Genomic DNA, 7,500 nt, shown 5'->3' with positions numbered 1-7,500 from the left:
AGAAATAAATCTTTTGACAAGTTACCAGTTCCTTAACGTTTTTGGTTTTGAAAATACAGCATTATGAATTTCCTTATTGTCACTTGCGTGACACCAAACAATGAAATCTGTTTTTATTGGAAATATAAAATGTCTCTCGTTATGATTCTCCGCAGTTTGAACGTTTCAAGTATATCAGGTGTCTCAAACTTATGTGTACTGTCTCGCAAGTGAAAAGTAAGCAGACTTGGTGAGGTTGTTTATGCATTCGTCTACGGCTTCGAATTTATTTTTTTATGGCGTGACAATAAAAACGATCTGTAGGCAGGCCTTGGGACTTGGATTGTCAGTCGATTTATATTCACTAAACGGGCTCAGTGCGTTTCAATTGGTATCCGAGTTCCAACAAACATTGACGAAGTCGTTATTCATTGTCATTGTAGAAGTGGAACCATCTGAGTTGGAACGATATGGCATGCATAGAACGAAGTGGTCGATCGAGAGCATCGGCTCACCTGTGCGAGTCCTTCGCTCTCGATCTGTGGCAATCACTGGTTGATCTTCCTTTCTTCTTGCTAGGTCTATGGTTGAGAAAGTTCGTTTCTTAAATCTTCAGACCCCAGGCATGTCAGCTAGATCGACAGTTCGTGCAAAACACAGCACCGGATAGAAGTCTTCGTAGGTTTCCCGGATAGGTTTGAAACCGGGCTGGTGTTTTCGGACAAATTTCATCAATTTCTTTCTTCAATCCTCCTTTGTAGGAAGAAGATGCATTGATATACCTGGGGTCAAACTGGGATTTTTGCAGCTGACTAGCCCATGGCCGCTACCCACACAATTATTGTTGTTTATATTTCCCGCTGCAATCTAACACAACTGATGAAGTCATGACGACCTTTTTGGCCGCGCGGGAAATGTCGCAATTTTTTGGCCAAAATGCCGAAGTTCGTGCTGCGAAAAAACTCCCTTCGGACATTTGCAGAAAGTTTCTAATAATGAACTCCTATCAAGCAAAGCCTGAATTTTAAGGATATGAAATAAAAACTGGTGGTGAAATTTCGAGTCATGTGCACTGGATCGATCAGATTGTACTGTGAACTTACGTTAAGCTGAAAAAAATGTAGTTATTTTTTTAAAGAATGACCATATTTAGGGGCGAGATGGATTATGTGGGAAACACAAATCTATTTCAGTTCGTTTGCGCGCATCGACAGTGGCGGTTAGTGCTGGGACACGGAACCATTTTTCGTTCTGTAGGATTTACGGATTAACTCTCGCACCCGAAAAAAAGTGATACAGCCTTTCAAGTCAACTGGTTGGTTGAAAGGTTAGCCAATTTGTCGGAGGAAAGTTCTTTCAGCTCTTTCGAAGTGAGATTTGTAGCGTTCAAGTCGGTAATTTGTGGCGGGAAAATGGTTATCACGTTCCGAAATTCTGGTTAAAACGTGGACGAAGCTTACGGAATAACTTTGTTTGGCCTATGTGGGGGGATTAATTAAGCAGTTGTCGTCTGAATGTCATGGATTTCTGTATTAAGATATTTTCAAGCGAGTTATGGAGGCAGTAAACAATGTTGATGTCGGGGAATTCGGTGCTGGAAGCCTACCCGGTGTACAGGTTCGCGAAGAATCGAAATTTTGAGTTGGAAAGGAGACTTTGTGTTTTATCGGGGAAAGTTAGCAGTTGGGGTAAAATAATTGCTGTATTGTTGTTTAAAATGATTCAGTCCGAGTTAAAAAGACCCTCACAATTAGAAACGTTGGCCTGCAAAGCAGACGTAGTTCAGAAAGGGAGAATTTCTTTTTTAACTCTTGCTTTTCTTTTCTTTTCTTTTCTTCCTCCTCACATGACTATGCCTGCATGACAAACTTAGACGGTCAATTAAACATTCCAGCGTTTAGTTTACAAATGTATGCTGATGGTTCGAAAAATAAAAAATTCAAATCTTGCTTCTTTTTATTTGTGCCATTTTTAGTGCATGCTTGATTTCCCATCTAATTTGTTTTTGTGCTAATTAAAATAGTTCTCTTCATTTAGCAGCCCTACAGTGCTAAAGTCTGGGTCCCTATTTGTCCCTGGCCACGAACCCTCAAACTTGTGCCTATATTCTGGTTTTTTTTTGATTTTTTTTTCAGGAGCCAGATAAAGTAAAGACCTCTTAGCAGACAGTAATATATTTAATTTGGTGTGAAGCGTATAGAGCGGTTTTCAATTGAGTGTCGAAAATAATTAGCGAATTTTTTTGGTTTTGCATTACTTCACTCAGTGATTGGTTGAAAGGTCTCGCGCCACATTTTCAACCAATCAGAAGTGAAACCAAAACCAATCGTGGCTCGCGCATGCACATTTTCCCGCGCTTTATGTCGTCTACGTGTAATTACTTCGAGTTTTGATTGGTTTATTGGATGTCCTTTTTGATTAGCCAAAGTTACATTAACTTTGGTTTTGGTTTTACGCCACTCGATTGAAACTCGCTCTAGCTTCTACCAGCAGATTACTTTATGTTATAAATTAATTTATTACTCTGATTAATATTTTAACGAACATTAAGCTACGTTTTTTCTAGTGATAATTACATGTAATAGGCCACTTTCAAAAATACCATAATACTCTTTGTTGGGTTCCAAAATTTTGCATAAGCATAGTTTCTATTTTCGCTTGGGACCATTGTAAGTCCCTGGAGAAACTGAAAACAATGCCTATGACTTCTTTCAAGTGTCACGCGTCACGTAAATCGAATCACGCATATAGTCTAACTATGCCATATTGGGGGTGACTCATCACTGTGGATGTCGGAAATAAATAAGTATATAAATAAATAATTAATTATATTGAGCCAAAAAAGTTATAAAAACAGGAAGCCTTCAGCAGCGATTTTCGAAAGTAGCCTCTAAAATAAGGGAGATCACTTTTTTGGCTTCTACAAGCAGTATTGCAATACAAGGAAAACCCGAAACAGACATTTGTTGACTCTTCAAACCCCAACCCCAAATCAAAGGCATTCAACTTCAACCAAATTTAAAGCCTGATGTCTTGACCCTACATTGACTTAGTAAGCTACTGCGGAGTTTGATTGAGGTTGAAGATAATGCTAATGTTTGCAAGTGCTGGATTTTCATGCTGCAGTTGCGTGATCCAAGAACGAAGAACTTCTTCACTAGCATTAACTTGGCTCGTGCAAATGGTCACAATTTTTCCTAGTAAAATCAAAGAGAGAAACCAACAATTCAAATGATGTCCTGATCATGAGAATCCTTAAAAAGACATCAAAAAAGCTATAAGTAAAAAACTGGACAGGTTCTTAGTTGGGAGAACCAGGATGCCTGACAGCTAACTTTTGTACAAATGTTAACGGATTTCCTACTCATTCTAAGGCAAAAGTTAGCTATAATTATAAAACTGGACAGTTCATTGGTTCTACTCTTTTCGGGAGAACAGTGATGTCCCCAAAGCTCTGAAATTTTGAATTCTAGGGTGTCTAGCGGAGTCAGCAGCTAATTCTTGTCAAAATAAGATTTCCATGTCGCTTGAAGGCAAAGTTAGTCGCTAGGGGCCAAGGGGCACTGCTAGAGCACATCCCTGTAGTGATAACGTTAACTGTGTCATATCATCGGGCTTCAAATAAACTCTTGCCTGGGAGTTCCGAGAGTTAACCCTAACATAACCAAGATAACCTAATTGGCGCGTATCGCCTGTCGCGGGTAAATTGTCTTGGGTCGCATGCATTTGTGTGGATACGTGGCATGTAGTGCGCGTGCGCCGGCGCAACATTGTTGGATGTGCTGTGCAAGCGAACACAACATTGTTGGACCACGCTTCGATGACCGCGAAACAATAGAAATGTTGGCACTTGTTGGCTCTGAAGTTTGACCAGTTTCAAACTTCATCCAACAACTTCCAACAAGTCGCAACAACACACAACATGGTGTGCAAACGCTCGCAACGTGTTGGGCCCAACAATGTTGCGAGCGTTTGCACGGGCCTTAACTAATCACAAACGTAGACTTATTGCGCCTGCGCACCTGGTAGGAATGACTATTTACCTTCCAGTATTTTAAAAATTGTATTAGGTACCACTCCCATATATGATCGCTGTTGAGACAAAGCATGCTAACAAGTCTTTTGGAGATCATTACAACAAACACTTCGAATCATACGGCATTGACAAGGCATTTTGTTTTTCAATTGTTGTCAACATTAAAGATATACTGGGTCCCAATTTTCATGATAACATTCACATCTCGGGGAGCTCGAGGTAAGTGTTTTTCGTATAAATTCAACATACCGAAGATAAACTGCTTTCTTCTTTAAAGCAATGGAAGCAACTTATCACCTGAATTAAACGTTAACAATATAAACTAATGTCTATTAATTGAATCAATGATAGAGCTTTCAACCTCGCTGACAATCAGACATGCGTTAATGCTACATCTTCAGGTGGCTTGGGTCTTTGCCAGATGAAATCGTGACGAAACCTTCAAATATTTTTTACACCGCATTGCAGTGTTGTAAGCCGTAAAATTTTGACCAAAACCTAAAAAGCATTTCACCGTACACTACCGCAGGAGCTTTCAGACGCAATTGCAATCAAGCACGCTTCGGACAAAGTCTACAGATAAAAGATTTACTAACATAAGGAGCTTAAGCCGACTTAGGAATTCTCGGCTGGACGTTTCCTGACGGTGTAGATATCCGTCAACAAAGGCTAAAATCATAACACAAAAGGTGTTTCGTATTCAGAAAAGTGTTAAAGTGCACATGACTCGAAATTTCGCCACCATTTTTTATTTTAAAACCAAAAATTTAATGGTCTAAGGAGCATTTCTGTACAAAAATACCGTAAAGTTCCGACAGTAACGACCCCCAGAAAGTAGCGACCCCCCGAAATTAACGTCAATTTTTTGTGGCCGCTAGTAAATCCCGAAAGTAGCGACCCCCCCGAAAGTAGCGACCTTTCCCCCAGCCCCCCGAAAGTAGCAAGACCAACTTTTTTAAATGGTATGCTGTTAATCAATAGTTAAAATTTTAATGTACAATAATATGTTCGTGCAGTTTAATTTACAACAAGGGTAAGCCTTATGCCACCATTCGTCCTTGACATCAGTTCACTGATGTAGCGATAAAAGAACTACTGTAAACCGGGATAATTTCGTATTAACAACAGGAACGTTTCTTCAAATTGAAATTGAAAACTATATAGTTTGCTATATACGGTTTTTTGCTGTATCTATCATTGTTTTCGTCTTTTATGAAACACAATCTATACATATGCAAATAAAATGTTGTTCTTTTTAAAATTTTATGTTGTTCTTTTTTTATTTCGGAAATAAGGCTCGCGCCAGCTCTATTTGTAAACGATTTGTGTTCCCCGAAAGTAGCGACCTCCCCAAAGTAACGACCCCCCGAAAGTAGCGACCCCCAAAGGCTGCTAATTCCGAAAGTAATGAGGGTCGCTACTATCGGAACTCTACGGTAGTTTAATTTCTGTTCGGAGTGCGAAGAAACCGCGTATTTTTGAGAAGAATATGAGACAAGGGCCTGGGATCGAGTTGAGATTTTTGACGTCATCGGTTGTGTAAACTTGCAACTTGTGCGAGGATTCAGTGCGGCTGTGAGCCTATTTAATTTTATACCTACATTTACGATTTAAAGCGGCAAAAGCGCACACAGCAATACAGTATATTCCCTGATTTTCTCTACTGGAAGTTGTAGTTAAGTTATTTAACAAAGAATAACAATTTGGTATGAAATCCACATCGGGCGAAATCTTGCGTCATGTTCTCATCACTCTTAAGCTTGAGCCCGTCAATTGCATTTTCCCTTCACTTGTATTTTCAGTTCTCGGTATCCAGATTACAGCTCTCCTCCTCTGTGGGCTTAAAGATCTCTCTGAGGACCTGAGTTAATTATCCATTTGCGTACATTTCATTATTAAAAGACGCGAAGTGAATTTTATTTGGAAGGCGTTTTATCGGAATTCGAACGTTCGATGACCAGATGGTTTTCACATATTCTAAAATCAAAACCGTGAGGTCTTCCGGATTTTTATCTACGCTAGTACCGGTCAGCGGTACTTAGTTTTGTCATGTTCACGTATTCGTTGTGTTGTTTTTTTTCCGAGTCGCCATCTTGTATTGTAACTCGACTCGTGTGTTAGATTTGCCCATTAAACTACTGGCGCTATACAAGGTTGAAGATGACCTAGAAATAAATCTTTTGACAAGTTACCAGTTCCTTAACGTTTTTGGTTTTGAAAATACAGCATTATGAATTTCCTTATTGTCACTTGCGTGACACCAAACAATGAAATCTGTTTTTATTGGAAATATAAAATGTCTCTCGTTATGATTCTCCGCAGTTTGAACGTTTCAAGTACATCAGGTGTTTCAAACTCATGTGTACTGTCTCGCAAGTGAAAAGTAAGCAGACTTGGTGAGGTTGTTTATGCATTCGTCTACGGCTTCGAATTTATTTTTTTATGGCGTGACAATGAAAACGATCTGTAGGCAGGCCTTGGGACTTGGATTGTCAGTCGATTTATATTCACTAAACGCGCTCAGTGCGTTTCAATTGGTATCCGAGTTCCAACAAACATTGACGAAGTCGTTATTCATCGTCAAGTGGTCGATCGAGAGCATCGGCTCACCTGTTCGAGTCCTTGGCTCTCGATCTGTGGTAATCACTGGTTGATCTTCCTTTCTTCTTGCTAGGTCTATGGTTGAGAAAGTTCGTTTCTTAAATCTTCAGACCCCAGACATATCAGCTAGATCGACCGTTCGTGCAAAACACAGCACCGGATCGAAGTCTTGGTAGGCTTCCCGGATAGGTTTGAAACCGGGCCTATGTTTTCGGACAAATTTCATCAATTTCTTTCTTCAATCCTCCTTTGTAGGAAGAAGATGCATTGATATACCTGGGGTCAAACTGGGATTATGCAGCTGACTAGCCCAGGGCTGCTACGCACACAATATTTTCCGCAGACTCTCCAATTTGTCTTGTTGTTTATATTTCCCGCTGCAATCTAACACAACTGATGACGTCAGACGACCTTTTTGGCCGCGCGGGAAATGTTGCAATTTTTTGGCCAAAATGCCGAAGTTCGTGCTGCGAAAAAACTCCCTTCGGACATTTGTAGAAAGTTTCTAATAACGAACTCCAATCAAGCAAAGCCTGAATTTTAAGGATATGAAATAAAAACTGGTGGTGAAATTTCGAGTCATGTGCACTGGATCGATCAGATTGTACTGTGAATTTACGTTAAGCTGAAAAAAAAGTAGTTATTTTTTTATAGAATGACCATATTTAGGGGCGAGATGGATTATGTGGGAAACACAAATGTATTTCAGTTCGTTTGCGAGCATCGACAGTGGCGGTTAGTGCTGGGACACGGAACTCCATTTTTCGTTCTGTAGGATTTACGGATTAACTCTCGCACCCGAAAAAAAATGGTACCGCCTTTCAAGTCAACTGGTTGGTCGAAAGGTTAGCCAATTTGACGAAGGAAAGTTCTTTCAGCTCTTT

This window comes from Montipora foliosa, chromosome 9 (assembly GCF_036669935.1).
Source record: "Montipora foliosa isolate CH-2021 chromosome 9, ASM3666993v2, whole genome shotgun sequence".
Classification (NCBI taxonomy): Eukaryota; Metazoa; Cnidaria; class Anthozoa; order Scleractinia; family Acroporidae; genus Montipora; species Montipora foliosa.
The sequence above is the reverse complement of the archived record's forward strand: the minus strand, read 5'-3'. Positions refer to the sequence as shown.